The sequence below is a fragment of the Rhipicephalus microplus genome, chromosome 1, assembly GCF_043290135.1.
Source record: "Rhipicephalus microplus isolate Deutch F79 chromosome 1, USDA_Rmic, whole genome shotgun sequence".
Lineage (NCBI taxonomy): Eukaryota > Metazoa > Arthropoda > Arachnida > Ixodida > Ixodidae > Rhipicephalus > Rhipicephalus microplus.
The window spans coordinates 253305767-253330406 of NC_134700.1; the positions used below are offsets into that span (position 1 = coordinate 253305767).

At 48.6% G+C, this 24640-nt stretch overlaps 1 protein-coding gene across 1 annotated transcript in view; it reads left to right on the forward strand.

The window, feature by feature from the left end:
- The first annotated feature begins 551 nt into the window (after positions 1–551).
- Positions 552–24640, forward strand: part of CalpC (calpain C) — a 96705-nt gene continuing 72616 nt past the window's right edge. Inside the window, exon 1 of the mRNA XM_075893400.1 lies at positions 552–1025. The gene's annotated coding sequence lies outside the window, so the exon portion shown is untranslated. The remainder of the gene's footprint in view (positions 1026–24640) is intronic.

The following is a 24640-nucleotide window of genomic DNA, read 5'->3' on the forward strand; positions in this document are numbered from 1 at the left end:
GTTGCAGTGTCCAGGGCCAGCATCCTCGCGAGCATCAGCGCTTCATATTAGCTTCTAGTATTGCTAACACGCACGTTCCAGTTGGCATCGTTGCGCAAATGCTAACAACTGGTTATATAAACATCTGCAACTCTTCAACATATGTGTTTGCGTAAAACATTTGTACAGATATTTAGCCTCGTTTCATGACGTTTCGCTCAATAGAAATATTGCAACACGGTCACCTTCCCTCCGCATGCTTCGCATAACGTCGATTCCCAGGTACGTGGGCTCTGCCAAATTTTGGGGGGGAACTCTCGCGGGCGTTCGCAAGAGTCGTGAAACTACACGTGTGATCTGTGCCGTTGTACAAGCGTTTGCTTGCAGCAAGGTGGTAGGTACCCTGCCCAGATGTCGCACCAGCGTGCAACTGGCTTCGCCACTCTCCTCACAGCGCTGGCTGGCATCTGGGTGAGGGTGTAGAGACCGCGTCTGTAATGGGGCCATCGGCGGTGCTCTCCTCTCACCGAGCAGACCGGGCCGGTGGCGTGGCTCCCCCCTCACGTCGGAGCAGAAAGCGGCAGTCCAGAGCAGCCGAGTCAGTAGGGAACTGCCGAACGGACAACCCAGCAAGGGCCCTCTGCAGGCGTGATGGTTTCGGCGTGCGTGCAGCGACCGGGTCGACGCGTTCGCCGGATTCTCTGCTGAGCGGGCCTCTTCTGTTTTGACCTGTCGGCTAGGGCGTCGGTGTACGCGCGCTCATACGAAGGCCAACGTCGTAGGACCCGTTCGTGTCGTTTGCCTATTCGGTGCGCCCCACGTGAGCTCGTCGTTCCCGAAAAAGAGCGGTCGGTGCGAGTGCCTGAGCCAAAGCGCGGCACAGACCTCTGCTCGTGATCGGATAAGTTCGACCGGCGTCAGACCCAGAGGAAGAAAACGTGTGCTGTGTACCAAGTCACGATCACTCGCTTCCTTGGTCTACTGCGCTTGTGACTGCACTGACCCGGTGCCCGTTTCGGAATACAAGTGCCTTCTAAAAACAACGGGTGAGTGCACGCTTCCCTGCTTAAACAAAAAAAGTTTGCGATGACATGCATCCGTGGTGGGGCGTCCTAAGGCGGAAAGTGTCAGCGTGCAATGCGAAGCGCTTGCTTGTTAAGTTTAGTTACGTAGACTTCATATCGTGCCATAGGTCGTGAAGATTGCACAAGTGTTTGACTCGCTGGAATGACGAGAAATGACCCCTACCTGCAACGCTGCTGAGCGCGTTATAGGAGAAAGAGAACACAGAGAGGCAACGTTCACTGAGCATAATTTTATATACTAGTTCTTTGGGCCTTCGTTTACGTTGAACACAAGGGCCTTTCTGGTATACTTTTGTTTAGTACAATTCTGAGTGAGCCCGCCTTCAATAACGGTGAATCATATCGCTTTAAGTAAAAACCTTGGGGGCATGCGTCATCAAAATGCGCGACTACATCAACACGAGCATCTCGACAAAGCAGGTGGGTGCATCTTCTGGCTGCGGCAAAAGCACGCTGATTAATTCGCACGCACTACGTGGCTTTTTTTTTTTTTTGCATGTTCCGCTACCCGGGTGCGATTTGGTTTAATGCTCGTCAGCTGTTTGAAAACAACACAGTGTAGCTCTAGACGCGCCTATAGCTTGCTTCTCATTTCGACCTTTAGGGTGCGATAGAATTCGAGTGGCAAACGAAGCGCAGTGGATGGTTTCTGTGCACGACGTGCCGAAGGCCCTCGCGCTGCTTTTGAAAACGAACATCTTCAGGAATCGAAACTACAGTGAAAGTTGTAAAGATTGAGGGCTGCCTTTACACGCTGAAATCTGCTTGCGGGTGTGTGAAGAGTGCATGTTTTGTTTCTCGGTGTTGATAACGTGGGAAGATATCTCAAGTTCTCGTTTCGATGTAATATTGCGTTATAGCAATACAATCGTATTCCGGAAAAGTTTGTTGCTAATTTTCTATTAAATAACATTGACACTCACGGTAAGGTGACGCACGAAATACGATCGCGCCGTCATGAATTTTGGTATGATATAGAACAGACGTCTCAAACATGCGGCCCGCGGCTTCACAAGGACTAATCTTTTGAAGCATAGCATTTGCATTATTTTCTCGCTCATTGCGATTGATTACACCATAGTCCTTCAATATTGAAGGGCCATGATAACACTTTGTTCGGGGCAGCTTTCCAAGGACTTATCCCAAGCAGTTTTTTTTTTTCTTGAGGCACCACTCGGTGGTCACAATGGTTTGAAACGTAACCGCAGAACAAAAACTTGATCTCAGAATTTTTGTCATTCGGCAGCTCGATATTCATTTAGTTTTTTCGAAATGTGCGTCACATCCCCTGCGGATATGAGCCACATACGAGGTATGGGAAGGCATTCTTTCAAATTACAATGTTGCATGATATATTGTTTATCGAATTCCCTTCCCCCTCCCTTCCCCCTCCCTTCCCGCGCTCTGACTTTCTTCGCTGCCCTTGCCCTCGTAGCACTAAATTTTGGGACTGCGGCCCGCTTCCTGATGTGAGTTTGACACCCCTGATATGAAGAGATTAAGAGCAATACAGTTTTTTTTATAAATCAATGCAGGGAACTTGAGCCTTTTTTTACTTACCTCGCCCATCCATTGAAGATCCTTTGAACAGCAATTTATGTGAAATTACAAATGTGTTGTATATGTGAACTATATACAATGCTTGATGCTGTAAATTTTTTTTTCATTTCTCGTTTCTGATATGTGGTTTGCATCTCAAAGGAAGTAAGGTTCCATGTGACGTTACATTTCAGTAGACTTGCATTTGTCGTATAGCACGTGTACGTTATACTCTGAAAAGACGCAGGGGCAGATAACCGGAACGCCCGATGACTGTGTTTGGGCAGACATATAGATCGACCTGTAGCATTGTATCGGATGCTTTCGTGTTGACTTTTTCGTTCAAGGCGTGTACACTAGCGGGGAGTCGAGACAGCGAAAAGAGTTAGTCCTGTTTGCACTATTCGACAAACCATGAAATTGCATCCGTCAGACTTCGACTGCTTACAAATCAGTGGGGAATGTTTTATTACAAATTATCACGAAGAAGTATTCACGCTAAGTCGACGTTTGACGAGAATATCGAGACTATAGTCTACCGTCGCACAAGGTCCACAAACTAAAATTCAGTAATATTGTGGTGTGGCCTCGTTTTCCTCTGGTCATTTGCATATCTGATGGAACTGTACGACAGGCACAAGACATATGCTTAGTTCGTAGCCCAGTTTCATAGAAACAATGAGGGACAGCACGCCATCTCATCTAAGGCGTTGTTATCACTGTTATTACTTTTTTACGAAGGCAGTTGTATTGAGGTGGAGTTGCTCAGCGACTTAATGGAACAAAAGACGCCAAAATAATGACAACATACACAGGCGTGCGCAGGGTTTTGCATTAAGGGGGGGGGGGGTCGAAGTCTCACTGGAGCGCCGCCCCCTCCTCTCGGCAATTGAGTTTGGTATGAAAGAAAAGCTTCGCAGTGGACGTGAAACGGAAAATGAAGCGATGACATGCTTCTTACAACGGCCCGTCTTTGATTCTCGGTTTATAATGGGTAAACATGATAAGTAAACAGCTGTTGTAATTTAACATCGGTGGTCTTCATGCATGGTCGTCGGCAGGATATCCTCTTTACGGGGGGAGGGGGTGCAAACCAATGTTACATCACGGCTGGCGGAGGGGGAGAGCACTGGTGTAGCTTGGGTGAGGGCAAGTGCTGCTGCCCCTTTTGTACCCCCCTGCCGACGCCCATGTCCTCGTGCGCCGTTGTCATCAAAAACCTGTATGGACATAACCTTGCTGCTTAAGCAATGACGGCGCAAGGTCCGACTGAGCTAAAGCATGAGGCGTATTTGCCCCCCCCTCCCATAGATGATAAGGGGGGGGGGAGGCTCTGCCCCCTCCTATGCTGCCCTCGTGTGCACGTTTATGATAAAACTCTCGCCGTAAAAGGCTGAAACCCCGCTTCTCTGCCAGAACGATAAGGAACGAGGGACAAGTTATCTAGAATTCGGAGCGTCGCAAATGAAGCAGCATCTCCAGAACAATGCATATTGACCCGCGCGCTGCCCATTCTCGCTGGCGTACGCTGACGGCCGGAACATAACCGCTCTCACGGCCATCGACAGTCGTCGCACACGTCGTGCTGGCATGCTTCGCGCGGTCTGCTTGGTCGATCACGCTTGCAAAGCGTAATGGTTGTTCGGTCGTCACTAAGCGTGACGGTTGGCGTTTTGTCTTTCCGTCGCGGATTGCAATCTGCCTCTGTTTGCTTGCGTCGTCTATCGTTTCGTCTTCTTTCGGCGCTCTGGGCTGCGAACGGTCGCACGGTTCGCTGCTTTTCTCCGTTTCCTGATACTGGGAGCCTCGTGTACTCTTCTTCCTCTATTTACCCTTTTTGACAGGTATGCGACAGACACAGTGCGCACATCACGACAATTGCCCTTGAACAGTTCGTATTCGTTGGCGTGTACTAGCGAAGAAGAGCTGCGAAAGACGACGGATTCATGCTGGATTTAACTGGTCTTACGATAAAGGAGCGTGGGTAAATGAGGGAAGCGCCGTTTTCCCGACGGAAAATAAAACAAAACAGCGGAACTTCACTTTTTCCGCGACGTATATGCAACGGTAGAAACCCCACGGCCTTAGCTAGCAAGATGGCCAGGCTCTGCAGGGTTCCGCTTTCCTCCCTTTTTTTCCAGTACAGTTACCAATGTGGTTCCCTCCACGAGGAAACAAGCTCGAAATTGCGCCATTCCAGTGCTTCCTCGTCATTTCCTGCACTTTCAACTGTTGCGCACGCGCACTGCATACCTGCGCTAGTGGCTCACTCTCTTCCTTCCCTTTAATGACTTGATTTTAATTATCTTCTTTCGGCTTCCTTCTCGGTTAATTTTAAGCTCCCCGCTGGCCCTAAGTTCGCCAATGTCAACGATGCTTTTTATTGAATGTCCTCGGCTCAATAATCTGGTTTTGCAATGCTTTCTTCGAAGACGCAAAATGAAGAACGAAGTAATATGCGTGTATTTAACGTGGGTCTTTCAACGAAACAACAAAACCCGTAATCACCATACAAAGGCCTTCGCAGCAGGGAGACATCTCTCTGTAAGTCCCTTGTCTCGTCCTCTTCGGCCGTGTTGATGCAAAGTAGCGGTGGTTAGCGGCGTAATACCACTGCGTGCAGAAATTTCCAGTGGCGCAATAGTGGCGCATGAAGCGGTTCCCGCCGCCATATAAGGTCCCACTTTTCGAAGCTGCAACGCCACATGAACACTACCAGCAACAATATGCGCATCGTCATATCGCATGTAGTGTATGCAAAAATGAGGGGTCGAAAGTGGCAGCCCTGCAATTAGGTACGTTTATGGACTTTTCAGGCATGAATACGTCTTTACTTCTCGGCTCGCACATACATTTCATACGAACTCAACAGATAATGAGGTTAAGAAATTCATGAGAGACCTTAGTTGTGATTTGTAAAGATGTTACGTAAGCTAAATAGAGCTAACGAAAGAAGAAAAAAAAAGCTTGCTGTAGATGGGAACCGTAACCACAGCTTTACGCGTACGTTGAAGGGGATTTCCTCGGAATTCATTATCCGTTGTTTGTATACGACTGACAACAAAATGAGCCCCTCGATCAATCTCCCTTTACGTACATTCGGTGTGGCGTAATATCTTAAAAACATGTGTGAAATTCAAGAAAGCCAACACCATACGCATGTGGGATGATTGGATAATGAGAAAATTTTCATAGCTGAGACAATTAAGTACCCCAAGAGGAGCTGGGGCCGCGCATCACTCGTATGCAACAACGTGCGACGCGACTCATTGTCTAAACAATGGTTCCCAGCGAGCGCATAAAGGGGCGGGATTGCGCTCCGGGACGCGCCCCGAGATGGCGAGATGCGTGAGGGGTCTTCTCGCAGCGAGCATAAAAAGAATAATGGCTGCTGCTTTGCGTAATTAGGCAGGACTAGGTGGCCACGCGCGCGCGTACACTTTAGAACATCGGGGTGGCCGTGATCAGTTTCCTCGGTGCGCACATATCTCCGTAATTTTTGTATTTCTAGCGTGTTTCCGTAGAGCGTATGCAGCTGCACGAGGAAATATATAGGAACGTGCAATTATGTCCGAGAAGAATCACCGCTATTCTGACCAATATCATTGTTCGCGCACAGCAGACTGAGAAGATACGGTACGGCCAGACACGACGGAAGAATTCTATGATCGCGATTATGTTTGTTAGGTTTAGAGGCTAATTTTATGAGACCTTAGCAAATAGGCTTGGTATATCAGCGGGCGCTGATCAGTTAAAACAACAGAGCCAGCGATCACCATTGACGCTGATCCGCCAGGTGTCGAGTTTTATCCATTCCCTTCGCGGGTTTTTATATGTCACCTCTGTGTGCACTTTTCTCAGAGAAGTAAGAATAAGCATCCCCATCACCCTACAAAATCTGCTATCGTTATATACGCCGCAGTTTCGCATGCTCCTTCGGCGGCACTGCTACTGCGTTCTCCGCTTCTCACGGTGAGTCGGCTATTTCAGAGTTACATATAGAGAGCCCGTTGTTCGTTTCTCTCGGCGATTAACATCAAAATCTAGTACTCACCAACGAAGTTAAAACTAACTGTAGACTAGAGCTAAATGACCGTTACTGCCTAACGCAACTTCGCCATCTCTTACACCTCTTCTAGTATGTATAGCTCTAACTCGAAGCATTATTTAGCTCATTTCACGAACGTTGCAGCAGGCAAGTGAACATTGGTAGGTATCTACACTGAAGTGAGAAGTGAAGTGAGACAGCCTTATAAAGCTGTCTCACTTCGTTTCCGGACACTGTAACAAAAAGAAAGCTTCTCACGATATCTCCTTCCTTCACTGCTCTGTTATTACTTAATTACGCATACTTGTCATGTTACGCACCGACAAGTAATATACATATATATGTAGAGTTATGCTTGCTCGTCAACTGGTGCACATAAACGTATTTTTGAAATGTACCCTGAACATTAAAGCTAATTTCAGCTGGACGCTGCATGCAATCTTGTGTTGAAGAGCGAGTAAATTCTTAAAGCGTACATATATTGAGTGTTCTGCTAAGCTAAGAGTTCATAACTTAATACAAAAGATGTTTGTACTATTTTTATAGCAACTCTTCATACATTGAAAAAAAAAAAATTCCGCGCTGTACAGTGTTGGGACCTGAGTCCTGTGGGTCTCGTCGTTGGTAGCTGGCTCCCATCGGACTCGTCCCTTATAGCGAGAAGCAATGCTTATATGGGAAAACAGAGAACAGACGTTTATTTACATTAGAGAGAGGTCAATAAGAAAGTTTAGATATATAGTGGCGTTCTTCGTACATGGCGAGCTCTCCACTCGAAAAAGCACACCGAATGAGCCGTGGGGGCTCATTATAAAGGGTCTGTCCTCCCCAGATCCCTAGATCGGGGACCGCGTACAGAGGGCACCGTCCAATCACGGACCACACATTACCCGCGAGGGTGACGAGCACGCACGGTCCACGCGAACGTTCAAAACTGAAGCGTGGTCACCGCACGGCCATGTGGCACGAACGCGGCTCCCCCCCCGTCAAGGTGTGTCGCTGGGCGAGGGGTCTGAAGTTGATGACTGCATCCATCGAAAGGGCCGCCGTAAACAAGCTTCAAATGGTGCCGAACGATTCGTTCAATTAGCGGGACGATTCCCGGCCGCCGCCGCCGCCGTCATCTTCCAAAGAAGAAGCTGCACCGGTGGTCTCCCGAACTGCTCACGGCGCCGCGGCGGCAGGACGCCGCACCCTCCGGCCAGGTGGGAACAATACATGGCGGACACAGGCCGCCAACCCGTTTGGCGACTCAAAAGGAACATCAAAAGGAACGCCGATCCATTGTCAGACCTGGCGCCGGTCCTAACAGCCTCTCCGCCGGGGAAAGAAGATCCCGAGGTGCAGTGGCCAGCAGGTACTGTGCAGCGGGATCTGTATTGCAGCTTGTCGGCTCTTCCTCTATTACTTTGGTCCCGAACACTGGATCCGATGATCATCGACCAAGAGGGCGTTGCTCGCAGGGATGAGGTGAACCCCTCCACCATATTCTCCGCCCACCACAAACGAGGAACTGCGGAAACTGCGCCGAAAGCACACCCACACACAAGCAAGCACACGGCAATTCTCTACTCAGAATCACCAGACTCAGATTCACCTGTGGAAGTCATTTCCTTCTACCTCAACTTTATTCCTGTGGCCCCCGCCGAGTCGCAACACCACATCAGCCACTTTTGAAGACATTAAACAAAACACTTGACACATGATTGGATAAATACAGAAAACTAGTGGGCCTCAAATCGAGGATAGAAAGCAGAAAATCGTTTTGAAGCCCTCGGGGTACTAGGGACAACGACTCAGACCATCTGCGTTGCTGTTGAGTTTACCCTTCTTGTAATGGATATCAAAGGTGTATTGTTGAAGAGCTAAGCTCCAGCGCAAAAGACGGCCGTTTTTCGATGACATGGACTGTAGCCATGTGAGGGGACAGTGGTCAGTCTCTATTGTGAACCTAGAACCGGCGATGTAACAAGCTAGCTTCTGCACAGCCCAAACAACGCAGGCACATTCCTTTTCTGAGGCACTGTATGCTTCCTCACGAACAGAAAGCTTTCTACTGGCATACAGTACAGGGTGTTCCTGGTCGTTCTCTCCCCTCTGACAAAGCACGACACCCATACCCCGGTCGCTGGCGTCACACTGAAGAATGAACGGCTTAGAGTAGTCAGGCGCGCTCAACACTGGCTGACTTTTTAGTGCCTTCTTTAGCGTAGAAAATGCATGTTCCTTGGCCCCATCCCATTTTACGGTCTGGGGTTCAGTCTTTCTAAGAGCGTCTGTCAAGGAACTTGCAATGTCAGAGTAACGCGGGATATACCTTTGATAATAACCGGCCAATCCAAGAAACGACCGAATGTCTTTCTTGGTTCGTGGTTGGGGAAAGTTGTCTATTGCGGCCAGCTTTACTTCTGACGGCCGGCGGTAGCCTTGGCCTATTACATGCCCTAGATAAGCTACCTCAGCGCGCCCCAATTGGCATTTCGCAACCTTCACTGTTAAGCCGGCCTCACGCAGACGACATAGCACAGCTCGCAAGTGTTTCATGTGGTCTATCCAGGAAGAAGAAAAAATAGCAATATCATCTAGGTACGGGAGGGCAAAGTCCTCCATACCCTGTAACACTTTGTCCATTAGGCCAGAAAAGCAATAAGGGGCATTCTTTAATCCAAAACTAAGGACCTTCGGCCGAAATGTTCCCATCGGGGAAATAAACGCCGCAAGCCTACTAGCCCTTTCAGTTAGAGGCACCTGCCAGTATCCCCTGACTAAATCCAAAGTCGAGATGAAATTGGCACTGCTGACTTGCTCAAGTCTTTCCTCAATATGCGGAATTGGATAAGTTTGGTCCTTTGTAATCGAGTTGAGCCTCCGATAGTCAATACACGGTCGCGGCTCTTTCCCTGGGACCTCAACCAAGATCAGAGGCGAGGTGTAATCACTCTCTCCTGGCTCGATCACTCCTAGCTCGAGCATTCGGTTTATCTCCGCGGCCATTATTTCCCGTTGCCTCGGGGAAACGCGGTAAGCTTTAGAACGAATTGGTTCCGAAGATGTCAGCTCAATATCATGAACTAGGGCTTTGGTTCTGCCAGGTGTGTCTGAAAATGTTTCTTTAAAGTCAAACAATAGTTCCTTCAGTTCCGCTTTCGGATCTGGCTCCAACTCCGCCTGCTCTACCAGGTTACTAATAGTCTCGCCAATGTCTTTGTTTTCTGTTGTTAACTCCGGGAAATCAATAGGCATTTCTTCCGGTTGATTGAGCGACATGTTTACAACGGCATGCCTCTGCTGGTACGGTTTGAGCAGATTAGTGTGGTACACCTGTTGCGTTTTACGCCTTCCCAGTCCAGTAACCAAGTAATTTGTGTCTGACAATTTCTGAACCACCTCAACAGGTCCCTCCCACTGGACCTGAAGTTTATTCTTCAGTGAGGGTTTCAGTATCATCACTTTTTCCCCCACTCGAAAGCTTCGCGTCCGGGCTGTCTTGTCATAATAGCGCTTAGCGTTGTTTTGAGCTCTGCGCATTTCCTGCTCCGCTAGTTCTTGAGCTGCGTGAAGTCGGTCCAACAGCTCAAGTACGTATGCTACTACCGAAGGGTCGTCCGCCCGGCCCTCCCAAGATTCTCGAACAATGCGAAGTGGGGAGCGAAGAGCACGTCCGTAAACAAGCTCCGCAGGCGAAAACCCTGTTGATTCGTGAGGAGCGACCCGAAGCGCGAACATAGCTGCGGGCAAGCAAGCCTCCCAATCCTCTTTTTGCTCATAACAAAGGGCGCGTAGCAGCCGTTTCATGACTGAATGTACCTTTTCTACAGCATTTGACTGAGGGTGGTACACTGAACTGTGGATGATTTTAACACCACACTTTTCTAAAAATGTCGAGGTTAGTGCACTTGTAAAAACAGATCCCTGGTCGGACTGAATTTCTGCAGGGAAGCCTACACGTGCAAAGATAGATAAAAGCGCTTTAACTACCTCTTCCGAGCTGAGCTCCTTTAACGGTACTGCTTCCGGGAATTTCGTGGCCGGGCAGAGCACTGTGAGTATGTGCCGGTACCCGGACTGCGTTACAGGAAGTGGACCCACTGTGTCTATAACTAGCCTGCGAAACGGTTCTGTGATAATGGGGACCAGCTTCATAGGTGCTTTAGCCTTATCCCCTGGCTTGCCAACGCGTTGGCACGTGTCGCAGCTTCTTACAAATGCCTCCACCTCCCGAAAGCAGCCGGGCCAGTAAAACTCCCGTAACAAACATTCTTTTGTTTTTTTGATGCCGAGATGCCCTGACCACAAACCTCCGTGGACCAGGTGCAGCAGCTCCTTGCGGAAAGGATACGGTACGACTAGCTGATTAAACCGAACTCCTTTTCGACTCGTGTACTTTCTGTACAAGACGCCCCCCTTCTTGGTGAACTGAATGTTTTGCTTAGCCACCCCTTCCTTCGCGTCTGGCGTTAGGTTACGGAGAGTGGAGTCATTTTCCTGTTCCACTATCAGTTCTGTAGGACTTACATTTAACAGCTTTATAGTGCATTCTACTTCTCGAGATGCCTCGGATTCATCCGGTTTCTTACATCTTTCTTTAGATATTGTGTTTTGAGGCTCCATTATAGGGTGGTCCAGTTTCGTGCCAGGTAAAGAAGGCTCTGCCGCTGAAGCTGTTTCGTCTGCCACCGGATCTTTATAAACTGTCTGAGCGGCGAGCTCCCTTGCTTTGGATCGAGTTAAGGCCTGTACGATACCCTCACTGAACCCAATTCCTTTTTGTCGCAGCAAGTACTCTGATTTATTTGAGAACAAATACGGGTATTGCACTGGGAGATGTGCCGAAACGGCAGCTTCAGTGTCTAGAACACCGAAAGGGCCTTCGATGCGGACTCTTGCTACTGGGAGACATGCACTGTTTGTCTCTACTGCTTGTCTTATCCATGCGCATTCTCCTGTAAACTGACTCTCCTCGACATAGGACGGGTGCACTACATCCATAGTGGCGGCCGAATCGCGGAGCACGCGGCACGGTTGGCCGTTCACGACTAGGTCTCGGATGTATGGCTCTAGCAATTTCATGTTTTCGTCATTACTACAGAGTGACATTAACACAACTTTCGGGTTCTTACAACCCAAAGAAATATGCCCCGTCTGTTGGCAGTTATAGCAAACTATCGGCTTCTTGGCCTCGAACGCCTTTTTCTGTTGCCCTTCCGCCCTTTTCTCGGGTGCTTCTTCCTTTCTCTTGTTTTTCTCATCACCGCTTCCTTTGGAGTCTAAACCCCCCTTCGGCATATACCGACCCGACTTTGTCCATCGCGGAGGCTTGTCGGCCCGATATTTACTAATCTCCCTCCTAGGGACATCCTCGCCTTCGAGGGCACGGCGATTTACGTACTCCTCTGCGAGCTCTGCCGCTCTCGTGATAGTATCTACTCCTTGTCTATCCTGAACCCAGTACCTAATGTTTTCAGGTAGACGCCGAAAGAATTGTTCCAACGCAAAACACTGCAGAGTCTTTTCCGCGTCGCCAAGCGCACCCTCCTCTCTAAGCCATTCCTCCAGATTTACCTTTAAGGTGTACGCAAACTCTGGGTATGACTCGTCTTTGGCTTTCTCGATCTCACGAAATTTTCGCCTGAACGCCTCCGCTGACAGTCTGTACTTTTTGAGCAGACTCGCTTTGACTCTGTCATAGTCGTCTGCGTCTTCTTTACCCATACGGGCTATAATGTCAGCTACTTCACACGGCAGCAGCGTAAGCAAGCGCTGGGGCCACGTGTTTTTAGCAAAATTTTCCCTCTCGCACGTGCGCTCAAAGTGCACCAGAAAAAGACCCATGTCCCCTCCTACCGCGTAGGATGGCATCAAATCTGTCATTCGGCGCTCTCTTTCTCGTGCCACTGCGCTAGCTCCGTTCATTGATTGAGCCTTTGCTAGTTCAATTTCTAGGCGTTTCATTTCCATACGATCGATACGTTCTCTTTCCCTTTCCTCTTTTTCCTCATGACGTCTCTGTTCCTCTTTTTCCTCACGACGTCTCTGTTCCTCTTTTTCCTCACGGAGCCTCTGCTCCTCTTTTTCCTCACGGAGCCTCTGCTCCTCTTTCCTTTGCGTAATAGCCTCCAAGCATTCGCTCAGCTCCTCGTCATCTGCCCCGATCTTCTCGATGGCGTCAATGATCTCCTGCTTTCTTTTCGTCTCGGCAATTACCTGGCCCAGCTCTCGGGCCAACTCTAACAACTCTGGCTTTTTTAGTCCCTTCAAATTCATGGCGGTCCTTGGTGCTGCTAACTCTTTTAACTAAACAACTTTGACGTACTATCAATACTTCCGTCCACCGTTACCAAATCACTGCTTTGTTTACAATCCTACGCAAAGCCTGGTGATATCTCAGCAAAGAAAAGCAGTGCACTCACCCTATGCAGTCATGAATTCGGACGCGTTCCTTCCAGTGTTGTCAGTGATGCCACGAAGCAGTTTTGTCCGACTCTAGGTCCTCCAGACAGCAGGTCTCAGCATTGCCTCCTGGTCGATGAGCTCGATCCCACCGCTGCCATCCAGTTGTTGGGACCTGAGTCCTGTGGGTCTCGTCGTTGGTAGCTGGCTCCCATCGGACTCGTCCCTTATAGCGAGAAGCAATGCTTATATGGGAAAACAGAGAACAGACGTTTATTTACATTAGAGAGAGGTCAATAAGAAAGTTTAGATATATAGTGGCGTTCTTCGTACATGGCGAGCTCTCCACTCGAAAAAGCACACCGAATGAGCCGTGGGGGCTCATTATAAAGGGTCTGTCCTCCCCAGATCCCTAGATCGGGGACCGCGTACAGAGGGCACCGTCCAATCACGGACCACACATTACCCGCGAGGGTGACGAGCACGCACGGTCCACGCGAACGTTCAAAACTGAAGCGTGGTCACCGCACGGCCATGTGGCACGAACGCGGCTCCCCCCCCGTCAAGGTGTGTCGCTGGGCGAGGGGTCTGAAGTTGATGACTGCATCCATCGAAAGGGCCGCCGTAAACAAGCTTCAAATGGTGCCGAACGATTCGTTCAATTAGCGGGACGATTCCCGGCCGCCGCCGCCGCCGTCATCTTCCAAAGAAGAAGCTGCACCGGTGGTCTCCCGAACTGCTCACGGCGCCGCGGCGGCAGGACGCCGCACCCTCCGGCCAGGTGGGAACAATACATGGCGGACACAGGCCGCCAACCCGTTTGGCGACTCAAAAGGAACATCAAAAGGAACGCCGATCCATTGTCAGACCTGGCGCCGGTCCTAACAACAGACATCTATTTAGGATCAAATGTTTTATTTGGGCTGTGATTGCGACCACCCGTGCATGAGCGCGAAGTCGGAAGGCTCGATTCTCGGCCCTGTGGCCGCTTTTAGATGAGGACAAAGCCATGTAACAATCGTTGATTGATTGATTGATATGTGGGGTTTAACGTCCCAAAACCACTGATGATTATGAGAGACGCCGTAGTGCAGGGCTCAAGGAAATTTCGACCACCTTAGGTTCTTTAACGTGCACCCAAATCTGAGTACACGGGCCTACAACATTTCCGCCTCCATCGGAAATGCAGCCGCCGAAGCCGGGATGCGAACCCGCGACCTGTGGGTCAGCAGCCGAGTACCTTAGCCACTAGACCCCCGCGGCGGGGCAACAATCGTTAACTCTGATCAGTCTCACATTAAGCAACTCCAGTGTATTTCAAATGATTTAGACTTTCCATTGCGCCGTTCATCGTCACCCTGTACTAAGCTCCAAGAGACACGTGACTTGACTCGCGTCAGCGGACCACACCGCGTGCGCAATCGGGTTTACGCGTTGCGCGACGATCGTCGGTATTGTACCAGCTTCCGGTCTCGCAATGTCTCGTCTCCCCACGAGAAGACCGCGGGCTTTCGCCGCAGGGGCCAAACAAAGGCGAGCGCGTAACGAGCAGAGAAGCCGAGCCACGAGAGCGCGACGCCGTACTCGCGAGCGGCGCGCCCTCACGCGATGGGCAACCGCGGTTGCGCGGCCGACTCGCACGACACCGACGGCCACGCACTGCCGAGCGTGAAGATTGACAACTCTTGTGGCGCGCGCGCGGTCACTCATACACGCGAGGTCTCCATGCGTGTATGTGCGTGCTGTCTTTCGTTCTGCGTTGCTCTCGAGGTCTCGACAATATACACGAAAAAAAATTATCCAAATGGAGAACGCAGGCGTATAAGAATAAAGCGACGTACGAATTCGGCCTTCTCTGCGCGCCCTTCGCTTGTCGAAACTGAGGTTTCTCCTTCATGACCTCGGCACGAAGTGTCGTGCGACACGGCGGATTTCACGTCGCTTTGTATAACAAAAAAGAGAGAAAGAAAATGGTTATGATATGTAAAACGGGCATTGTCTACAGCACCGACTCTGGCAGTTTTTTTCTTCTCTTATTGTGACTTCTTTTTTTAAGTCACCGTGTTTATCTCGTGCCGCCTCGCTGGCTCTATTCTATATGGCAGAGTTGTTCTGGGTAAGACCACTCGTCGCCGTCGCCCCGCATTAGTTCCGCGCACCTCGCTGCCCTGCTTTCAGTTTTCACCTTATGAAGAGCGAGGTGTTTCTCCGCTACACTTTCGTCTACCCCCTCCCCTTCGCTGTCCCACGCATAGGCGCGTGCCATTGTAATGCTCGTACCTCCGGGCCGCTTTTGTGTTTGCGACTCTAGAAAGAGATACGATGCGAGCATGCTGGGTGGCCTGCTCGATGACGCGGGGCAGTCCTGGGACAGGCAGCGACCGCCTGGTTGGCAAGGCTGAGCTCCGTGCACTTCGAAGGAGCCCCGCATAAATGAAACGAAATCGCTAAGAATGACTGCGGGTTATAGGTCAGTTTACTCGCACACGGGATGATCGCCGCCGAAACGAATACAAACGTCAGTTTGCGGCGCGAAAGCGAATTCGTAAATGTTCTCTTACGTTGTTAAACAGCAAACGGAATCCAGGTGGTTAGGCTAGAAATGCCCGTCTCCTGAATGATTTGTAGGGTTTAACGTCCCAAAACCACGATATGATTATGAGAGACGCCGTAGTGGAGGGCTCCGGAAATTTTGACCACCTGGGGTTCTTTAACGTGCACCCAAATCTGAGCACACGGGCCTACAACATTGCCGCCTCCATCGGAAATGCAGCCGCCGCAGCCGGGATTCGAACCCGCGCCCAGCGGGTCAGCAGCCGAGTACCTTAGCCACTAGACCACCGCGGTGGGGCAAATGCCCATCTCCTACTACTACATTTGATCTACTATGAAATACAGCCGGACAACTTTTTTGGTCGACGGTAATTAACAAGTACGCAGGGATAACGTGGTCCCGGCAGGTACAGGATTAGGTTGATGAAGTTTAATGTTTGAAGGAAGCTCGTCTGGTTGGCACGACGGCAAATGTAAGATGCTGCGTCGAACAAAGTGACAATTAACACAGAGAATAAAGACTGTCGGCTCCGCGAAACGTCTTGTTCTTTGTTAATTTTCGCTCTGGTTAGCGCAGTGCCTCCGATTTTTTTTTTTTTTACCGTCACCAGGACCAGGCTGATTGAAGAGAGGCCTTTGCCTTAAAGTCAAATGATGATGATCGTTATGATGGTGATTAAGAAGAAATCGATAAAATTTATGCTCACTAGATCTCGGCAATTAAAGGCGTTGGGAATAAGTAGAATGCTACGAAAAAAAAAAAACATGAGCCCGACTACGAAACAGAAAACGAGAGAGAGAAAGAGAGAGAAAGGGTGAATATAGCAGAGTCGCATTAAACGTGAAACGTAATAAAAACGAATTAACATATCCAATTATAATGCATGAGGGAAAATAAAAACGTTCTCTAAAAAAATAAACAAATGAAGAGACTTGCAATGCACTAAAAGAGAGTCCAGAGGCTTTTATAGGTGCAACTGAAACGATTGCGTTGCGGTAAGTCTCATTGTTCTACAGGTGGATGCACAATGAAATGGCACACAGATGGCATTCAACATTTAATTCACACACACGCATGCAACCACGTTATATATACTGAATAGATTCCCTTCAGGCGCTGTCTCTGAAATACTATGGTCCAAGAATAACCTCTAAAGGGAACGAACATTATCACTTATAGTTTTGATACTGACGCAGATATAATTACCGTATATGATGGGCACGATATACGAAGAATTTAACAGCGCATAAGACAGATCTTGATCTCGTTAGTGCTTTACAAAGCTGAACAGATGGCAAGTTCAATTTTGTGGATACGAAGCAATCCTTGAAGGCAGTGCGACGTCACCGTAGCAGACGATGCAGTGCCTTTACACGCATCACACCTTTTCGGTTGCATATTTACGCTACATTGTCTTTACTAGATGAAACATTCGTGGTCCAGGGACACCTCAATTTGTTTCATCTCTTCGAGCTTCCGTCTTCCCCTCGAAAGTAAAAACAACCCTGTCTTTGTGGTCTTTACTAAGACGTTCACCAACAGTAATTTCATTAGGTGATCACGTTACTTGACGAGAAAACATCTTTTGCGACCTCAATGTGCACGTGTCCGAGATGAAAACCCCACGTCGAGAGGCAGAACAGTATCATGTGGATGGGAACCAATCGTCATGTGAAACGATGATTACAAAAAAACGTGATGTAAGCACACTTTGTGTTTTAACATGGCGAAATATCCCGCGTCTTGCACAAAGTGAATTGCTCATCATACAACAATGATTCTATCAAAAATCTTCTGTGGCTTGTGGATAGATCGGCTTTTTTTAATAAGTATACTACGAAATTTGAGCTTTTCGATGATAGAGATAAGCCAGCGAATGGTTTCAATCCGAGTATTGAAAGCGTGCAGCCAATTAACGAGCTGCGCGGGACCTTCAGACAGTTCTTGGAACTGGTGCAGCAGGAGTGGAGCGCGCGATCCGCATGGATGGTTGGGACAGCCTTCTGAATGGAGAAGAATAGGCGAGACGCGGTCTAAAACAGATGCCTATCGTCGTTTCTTGCGCAAACTTGCGAGAAGTTGGAAAGGGCGACTGGTTTCGCAACACGGCGGCACCATAGTGTGCTTTCCAGCGAGCCATGTGGCGCGGCTGTGGCAGCTTATTTCAGCCAGCAATTCTTGCAAGTGCCTCCCACATGCTGAAAGGCTCAACGTGGACTATAGACAACGCGCTCATTCAGCTGCATTTGCTTGCACTGCGGCTTTTGAATAACAATCAAGGAGCACGGGCTGTACCAGAGTCGTAGTATGCGTCACGGCATGCTCTAATTTAAACATAATCGCCTAATTTGTGCGGTATCTCATTTGAGCTTTGCTCGATTTCTTCGACATAAGAAAGAAACAAAATAGCGGCGACTATTTTTACCAGTAGCCTGCGGCTTACAATCCCAACTGGAGTTTTATATGAAACTAAATATATTCATTCTTACAAACGCCAAAGGTCTAAAACATATCAGTTAACATATAGGCCTTGTGCAAACATCCGCGAGCACAGATCCTGACCACGAGGTTTTCTGGTAGCATAAATAAAAGAAAAAATATATTAAATGCTGAACATAAAAAAAAATGATGAGCGCCAATGCACTGACGCATGTACGCGCTAAGAGAAGATACAGTTGCTCACGAAATGTTTTCTTTCTTTTTTTTCTTGACGACACAAGCGTGCATTTGAGCTGTATACATTGGCTTCAGCTGAACGAAATATGTCACTTAACATAGGTAAGATTATTCACTTTTTGCGAACGACATTGCAGGCAATTCGCAAGGCGATTACGGCGACTCTGTGAACGTGTAGAGACTCCCTGTTATGGACAGCAGACAGTCAGTGAAGAAAAGCGTATACTATAGTATTTGCGTTAACATTTCTGTACTATCCTGTAGCTAACCTCTATTTCGCAATTTCATTTTTATCGGCCAAGCAGAGTTCGCTGCTCGTTGCATGTGCAACAACCTCAATTGTCGATTGGAGAGTGGACCTCTGAAGTGAGTGCCTGGGCGGGCATTGTCTATCGCGTAGCTTGGCACCACCATGTTTGTTTAGTCTCCATTCAGAGGGCCACATTCTCCACCTCCGTGCTTTGCCTCGCCTTGTTTGGCAGGTACATTAGGCAACTGCGTGTCACGTTTCTTTCTTTCTTTCTTTCTTTCTTTCTTTCTTTCTTTCTTTCTTTCTTTCTTTCTTTCTTTCTTTCTTTCTTTCTTTCTTTCTTTCTTTCTTTCTTTCTTTCTTTCTTTCTTTCTTTCTTTCTTTCTTTCTTTCTTTCCTTCTTTCTTTCCTTCTTTCTTTCCTTCTTACTTTCTTTCCTTCTTTCTTTCTCTCTTTCTTTCCTTCTTTGCCCCGCCTCGGTGGTCTAGTGGCTAAGGTGCTCGGCTGCTGACCCGCAGGTCGCGGGATCGAATCGCGGCTGCGGCAGCTGCATTTCCGATGGAGGCGGAAATGTTGTAGGCCCGTGTGCTCAGATTTGGGTGCACGTTAAAGAACGCCAGGTGGTTGAAATTTCCGGAGTCCTCCACTACGGCGTCTCTCATAATCATATGGTGGTTTTGGGACGTTAAACCCCACATATCAATAATCATTTTTTTCCTTCTTTCTTTCCTTCTTTCTTTTTTACATCCGCAATGGTGGAACAGTCGTAATGGTGCTTGGCTGCTGACCAGAAGGTCGCGGGTTCGATCCCGGCCGTGACGGTCACATTTTGATGGCTGCAAAATCGTAGAGGACCATGTACCGTTCAATGTCAGTGCACGCTAAGGAACCCCAGCTGGTCGAAATTTCCGGAGCCCTCCACTACGACGTCTCGCATAATCATATCGTGGTTTTGGGATGTAAAACCCCAGATATTATTATTCTTCCTTTCCTTTTTTATTTTTTATCTCACTCTTTCTAGGTGTACTCAATTGCAGGAGTATAATGTACGCTCAGTGCTCGTAAAGGGTCGACTTACAAGTGAGCCACAAAATGTGTCATTATAACGTTCAGTTGCTCAACAGGAACTCGAAAGTTGCACATATGGGCGTGACTGGCGCTATTAACTTGACAGTGGCATAAAACTTGCCTGTGTATTGACATTTCAGACTGATGTGCGACGTGACTTCAGGCGGATGATAACTTAATTGGCGCTGATACTATACAAAAATCACCGCCCAAGCACTCCGTACAAATAATTAACCAGCAAAAGTTGAAACGTACGGCCGTGGTGTTCAGGAGTAGTTCAAGCCAACGTGGCACTGAAGCCGTTCACAATTATTGGTTACATGATCGTTCTTTTTAATAAAGTTAGACCCACGTTTGGTTTGAGTTTACCACAGTGTTTATTTCACACGCTGCATACCGTCCCTCGCATGGTCACGGTCATGGAGGAGTTTATTGAGCGGTTAAATGATTTCCCAATGCGTTAATCGCAGTAGCTTTTCTCGAACCACAAGCGGTCACAGACGACGCAGCCGAAGCTAACTTATTCTCTGGAGAAACTCCCGCCGAAAGCGGGCGTTCGCCCCGACAGACACCGCTCCCGCAATGGCCACGTTGACGCCGCAACGCCACTTGTTCGGCGTAGGCACTGCGCCGTGTCGCCTTTTCCCTTCTTCAAGAACCACGCACGCATTCGTTGTTCAACACGGCGTCGTTGCAAGCGTTTGACATGGCAAGCTGACTGGGCGGCGTGGTTCACAGGATCCGCCCACCCCGGCACTTGCATTCCCGTTCGCGATTGAGCGCAGCTTGGAAGGGTACCGGATCATCGTTACGCAGTTGCTGCCTGCACACGGCTTCCCGGGCCTGTTTTTTGTGCCAGGACTGCACCATCGGCGCGGTGAAGGCGAGATCCCTCACGTTTCTGTACTGTCGGCGCTCCGTGGCATACCCACCTGGAAGGTTTCCGGAGAAATCGACGCACGTGCTGAGCGCCACGGCTGCGACGAGATTGATGACGTCGCTCACAACGCAGCCAATGGCGTGCGTGCTTGGGTACGACGCTGAGAATAACGTAACTGATAGGACAGCCAATGGAGACCGCTCATGACACAGCTGCCGGGCAGATTTTTTTTTTTTTGGGGGGGGGGGGGGAGAGGGGGGGGGGTTATAATAGCAATATACAGTTTTCGCTGTAAACAACTGCAGTCATAACATTTGATTGTTAATCATCGTCTCAGAGCTCATCGTCAATCAGCTCATAGAGCCACATGTGATATATTACAGGGCGACATGATATGTCAAATAACGATCCATTTACACGCGGCGGTTTATTGATTTCAAGAGAGATATTTCAAAACTACACGCATGTGCAGGGAGTTGCTTGCTGTATTTACTGCATGAGAAACTGAGTACCCACGGTTGTACTCAGTCGTAGCCGACCATTGTAGCTGTTTCCGTATCTTGCGGCATCAAGTGACAAGTAGATTCTATTTAGACAATGCACATAACGTGCGTAGTAGTGTGGTTTCGAGGCAGCAAATTAATGTACTCAAACTCCACAAGCTCCCTCGATATGCATCGCATGGTACACAACGCAAAACGAAAATACCCGATGACCACAAGCTTCAAGAAGAGGCCTCGCATGTGGCCTCAGTGTAGTTACCAGCGAGATGATGCTCAAGTGCCGGTACAGTATACGCAGACCGGATCGCAGGCCAGCTGGGACGTTACGAGCGACCCTGCGTAGCGTGCTGCGGGTATTTCTGGTGTGCCAGAGAGCCATTCGCCTCTGCAGATTGCTCATTGTTATGGACCGGACCTCTCCCCCTCCTTTCCCAGTCTCGATTCTTGAGCGTCGTTTCCAAAACGTGCTCTCAAAGCGCGCCTACGTAATGCTGCACGAAGGAGAGACAAGTCTGCCTCGGGAGCAGGAACTGGCCGATCCCCCTATATAGGTGTGCTCCCAAGGCCGCACAGAAGCCGCGCCAGCGACAGCCGTCATTCCAAGCTGGCAGCGTAAAAGAGCGCTTGCGGTGAAGAAAGACAACGAGCAGGAGAGGCTTCTAAAGAACACGAAGGTTGATGCCGCTGGCCATTTTGGCTGCCGCGGTCGTTTATTAAAGCGATGAACCGTGAAGACGAAGTGGCCGAGCCGCAGCAGGTGGGGCGGGTGAAGTCGCGCGCCAGTGGAGCTTTTCTTTTTTTAATATTTTTTTTTCTATCTCCGCGCGCAGCCGACAATGCGAATTCCGCCTCCCCTCTTCCCTCCTCCGAATACTTGTCATTCCTCCTTCGTTGGCCTCTCTCCTGGCCGGCGTCCCTTTTGGCACCGGTTTGATCGCGAACCGCTTCATTCCTTGGACCGAGTTTTCAGAGTGGTTACGTTCGTCGTGTTATCAAGTTCGAAGCGCGAGGGAAAGCCTGTGATCGGTGGCCCACCACGGCCTTCGCGAGCTCTCGCCGCTATCTCTCCCCGACGTCGCCGCCTCGAGCTCATTCTTCGCCGCCACACGCGAAGAATGCCGTTCCACTTTCATCGCAATTTCGTGGAGGAGAAATGAGGAGCGCGAAGGAAAAACATGCGCCTTCATTGCTGCATGTCGTGGTCGACCTGACACGGAATGGGCGATTCGCAACAGAAACACGATTCGGTGGCCGCTGATGTAAACACGTTTCGTAGGTGTGACAGCAAGTGGTGGGTGAAGAGAACAAGAAAGGGAAATGAAAATGTAGCCGCTCGCTGTGATACGTGATGAAAATAAACATAGTAAACCGAGAAAGAACGCAAGAACGCAACCAAAGAAGGTGAAGCCTACGCACATAATTGAGAGCAATAAACAGGATGATGGTTCTTGCTTGATGCTTGGCAGCCGTGAAGAAGAGAAAAAAAAAGGCAGGCTTGTGCGAGCAGCCGGCGCGTGTCCACTTCTTTGCGTGATCGTTCCTACTTTTATGCGGACCACCTGAAACGCCATGAGGGCCACCTGAAAACGAACATGAGCTGCCGAAATTTGACGTGCCGCGCGCTCAAGTAGCATGTCTATATGTAGACACCGTCTTCCTTTAGAGTAGGAAACGTCTGCATCTCGGGCAGTGAAAATTGACATTCAGCTGGACAAATAATAGAAAGAGATTATTCGGAAATATAAGGTGTATCTGGGGTGTACTGAGCCATTTGTGAAATCGGAAGGGTTGGAGTCTGAAATGTTTTGTCGACTCGGGTGAGGCTGGGTCAGCAAACGACGTCTCCATCACAGAACCGTGTACATGTAACTTTGAAAGGTGATGTACTCATATTACCGTAACAACGCGAATGGTTCTAGGCACTGGTTTCTTTGTTAGACAAAGCACAATGACGCCAACAAACAGTGACGCTATGAAGGGTTATTACCTGTAGTTATTGAACTGTAAAGAAATAAATGCACGTGGAGGGAAGAGGTTTATTCAACTTCGATTCATTTCCATTTGCGTCATAACTAGCACTATATAGTTAACAATCTACAAGTAACCTTCCGTGTGGCTTCATGGTATGCTGACTTCAGAAGGTTAAATTCCTGAACAAGGCTGACAGGAACATAGAAGACCACACAAGCGAAAGGTATGATATATAACAGTGAACAATTGGCGACACATAGTCATTCGAACAGACCTATTTTACTATAGAGAACTTAATGACGAGAAGTAAGAATGGCTACAACTTGGCATCACTATAGCTGCATCAGCACTAGTTATTGCTAAGCGTGCGAGACTGCACGGACTACTTATCACGCTCATTTATTTTACCTACGACTACCAAAATTTGCAGTGTCGTACACGCAGCGACACATACACGTGATCTAAACACTACTTAACTGTGTATTATATATGTCCAAATCGGGTGAAGTTCGCATTGCTAGAAAAAACTGGAGAGGAACGAAGCATGTAAAGGATGTTTCCGCTCCACTACGTCGTCGGAAATCTGCTTCGGAATTCAGCCTGCTTGCCTGCTTGCTTACATCATCCTTGTGATATCTAACCCACTTCGGAGGATCGGCCATGAAACCGGTCATTAACATAGGAATAAAGGTAAGACCTGAGTAAAAAAAAAAAAGAATCTAATCGGTTGACTATAGAAAAAATATGAAAAAAAAACATTATAAGATGATTATTACCGCAGGGTTGTTCTTTTAAATGCAAAGCATTTCTTAGTCGCGCGATGTCACGCGTCATGCGTCAGCGTTGTCGACACCCTCTCTGCGCATGCTCGCGTGTTGTGCCAACTGTTTGCTCCCCCCCTCTTGCCTCGCATGGCCGACGCAGGCAGCGTCTGGCTAGATCGCACATCAGCGTCCCACCCCTCGTTGAAGGCAAAGCTTCTGCTTCATTCAATAAATAAGGATAATAAAGACGAAATAACGATTAAGGCTTCCCAAACCATACCCAATTACGCAACATTCACGTGATACTCCCACCACTCCGCGAAGTATTTTTTCTTCCACTTGTACTTCTTTATTTCTTCTTCTACCTCTTTTGTTTGTTTGTTTCCTTGTTTGTTTTCCCTTCAACCCTTTGGCACGTACCCACCCTGGGGGATTGGCCAAGAATGCGTAGTTGAAAATGTAAACCTGCTTCTCCTTATTAAAGACGATAGTCTTTTTTGGGGAGCTTCGACGCAAAAATTTTGGTCTGTCTGTCTGTCTGTCTGTCTGTCTGTTTGTCCACTCTTAACGGTACCCTAAACGGCACCAAAGTGACCAAACGATACTCCAAACGGCCGACCCCATCCGCAGTGCCCACCAATATTGCTCAAGGTTCAGCGTTCATACTTGTGTGATTGTCAATTAAAAAGCAAATATTGCGCATATCTAAGGCGCCATAACAATACGTCAATATTATGTATGTGTATTTTTTTACTAGAAAAGGCATACATAAGTAATTTTAAGGACCGCAGCGCTTATCACGCGGCGCTGACCATCCAAAGTTTGCACGAAACGGCAATTGTTTTCAACGCTTTGCTAAGATGACACGGTGGTGGCACCTACCCGTCGCCTTGCGTTCTACACCTTATCATCTCAGAGATGGCGCGCACGGCG